Source organism: Echinops telfairi, unplaced genomic scaffold (assembly GCF_000313985.2).
Source record: "Echinops telfairi isolate 266 unplaced genomic scaffold, ASM31398v2 ScPeMD7_2010;HRSCAF=2546, whole genome shotgun sequence".
Classification (NCBI taxonomy): domain Eukaryota; kingdom Metazoa; phylum Chordata; class Mammalia; order Afrosoricida; family Tenrecidae; genus Echinops; species Echinops telfairi.
Genome location: NW_022105908.1, coordinates 19,615,408 through 19,618,134, shown reverse-complemented (window position 1 = coordinate 19,618,134; position 2,727 = coordinate 19,615,408).

Sequence of the window (2,727 nt, the reverse complement as noted above, 5' to 3'; positions counted from 1 at the left end):
AGGTGAGCATCATGGAATGCCAGTTTAATAGAACAAAGTATTCTTGCATTGAGGGAGTACTTGAGTGGAGGCCCAATGTCCATCTGCTACCTTAACACTAAACTTAAAAATATATGCACATAGATCTATTTCCCCATCCTCATATATAAATATATTTCCATATATACATGCCTTTATTTAGACCTCTATAAATGCCCTTTGTCTCCTAGCTCTTTCCTCTATTTCCTTTTACTTTCCTCTTGTCTCACTATCATGCTCAGCCTTCATAAGGGTTTCAGTAATTCCCGGTTACATTACCCTTGATCACTCCCTACCAGGCCTCCTACACCCTCCTCACCACCAATTTGGATCACTTGTTGGTCCCTTGTCCCTGGGTTTGTTAACACCACTTCCTTTCTCCCCACCTCCCCCTCTCCCATGTCCCCCGAACCATCGGTCCCGTTGTGTTCTCCTCCAGATTGTTCATCCAGCCTATCTTATTTAGACAGACCTGCAGAGATAATAACATGCACAAAAACAAGACAGAGCAAAACAAAGCAACAATATACAACAAAACATCAACAACCAGAAGCCAATCACACAAAAAAAGGAAAGCTTGTAGTTAATTCAAGGACTGTTTGTTGGCCTTTAGGAGTGTTTTCCGGTTGAGTCTGATGGGGCACCAAGCCCAGGCCCCAAAGTCTATTTTTGGCATTCCCTGGGGACTTTGTTGCTCTGTTCCCCTTGCTGTTTTGTTCCATGCCCTCAGTGTTTTGCCTCGGTGTGGTGGGATCAGATCAGGAGCAATTCCCACACTGTATCTCCAGTGTTGTCCCCTGTAGGGCAGTGAGGGATGTCGTGTCTCATAGTGGGGCTGGCCATGTGGTCTTCTCTGTGGATTGGCTGTTCTGAGCAGGAATATTGTCCTCAAGGCTTGGTGGGCCAGGATGTGCTCCACTCTCTCTTCCTCCCCCGTCATTTGCTCCCGTGTGCTCTGACCAGACATGTCCCTCTCCCTGAGCTGCAGCTTCAGTGCTGTCCTCTGAAGTAAATTCTTCTGGGGCCTACCTCTACTTTTACAGAGGCCAAGAGGAGCTTTTAAAATATACATCTGATTATGCCAGTTTCCCTGTTGAATGCCAGGCTTCCCAATCCTCTTAAGACAAAGTAGTAAGAAGTGTGTTGGATGCAGGCTCTGAAAAGGGCAGAGTCCAGGATGACACCCTGGCTTCCTGATCCACAAGACCCTGTGGGATTTAGTCTCTGCTGACTTCACCAGGTTTTGCCTGTCTTCCCCAAGCTTCTCTGTGCCAGGCCCTTCCTATGAGCTGTTGCTCTGCCTCACACTCCACCCTCCTCTCTTCATTTGACCGATTCCTGCTCCTGAGAGTCTCTGCTTCAGTGTCACCTTCTCAATGAAGTCTTCCTTGATCTTCCAGTGTGCCACGCCTCTCATCGTGTCCTACAGAGTGCCCAGAAATGCGCAATTACACTCAAAATACGAGTTAGAGAACTAACTGTCTAATGTCCACCATCCTCCCTTCTTAAAATGGACTCTCCACCAGGGTGTGCCTCTTATTTATCACGGAGCCATTTATAGAGTGACCAGGACAGTTACTCTATAGTCACAAAAGGAAAACCAATGTCTCAGGAACGCCTAACCCCGTCGTGTGAGTCAAGGGAAGACTTTCTGGAGAAGCATCATGCCAAGCTGAGACCTGAAGGACCAGGAATTATCCACGTGAAGGGGAAGGTAAGGGGCTAGAGGGAGGGGGAATGGGTCCTACAAAACGTACATAGCCCGTAGAAAGGGCAGCAAGAGAAGTTGAGGGGTGACAGGTTAGATGAGGGTTGTAAACCAACAGTTCATATGCCATCAAATTCATCCTTTAAAGTGCCCAGTGAAGGCTCAAGGGTTTTATAGGGAGACGATACGATCAAGTCTGCATCTAAAGGATAACTTAGCTGCCCTGTGCAGAGAATAGATCGCAGGGGAAAAGAAACAGAGTCGGGAGACTAGTTAGAGTTACTGCAACAGTCCAGGAGAAATGTGAAAGTTATTGGAATGAAGTTAGTGGCTCTGGTGATCAAAGAAGATGGACCAAAGTTAAGTGAGAATTGCATGACATGGTAATTTATTGGATGGTGGGGGGCGGGGGGTAGGTGGGGCGGTGGCTCTCAGGAAGAAGGAAGAGTCAGGATGGCACTCAGGTTTCTGGCCTGGGTGTCTGGGAGGATGGTGAAGTTCCTGGCTGGAGGGGGGCATGGCGGGAATGGGATTTGTTGGGGAGGGCAATGATGACTCTCTTTGTTGGATGTATGAGATAACTTGGGGACATGCGTATGAAGATGTTCGGTGTGGTGAGATATATGGGGCAAGATCTTTGAAAAAGCTCTGAGTCCAAAGGCAAGGATGGTGTTACCTTGGGAATAAAGTAGAGGACCTGAGAGGACCAGTATTTGAGGGAGGAAGACATTCAGAAGGGTGCCAGCAAGGTGGGAGAAGCCCCAGAAAGAGTGCTCTAGAAGCCGAAGAAACACGGCCCACGCGGAGAGGGTGGTTAGCTCTGAGTGGGAATGTTGCTACGTAGAGGGTAAGTAAGGTGAGAACTTGGGTGGCTGTGGATGTAGGGAAGATAGGGTCAGAGAGGGCTTTGCTAAAGCAGCCAGGTTGTGGCTGGCTGGAATTTTGTGGTGGTTGTAGTAGAAAGGGGATTGTCCGAGAAAGTCAGCTGTGGAGGCAGGGCA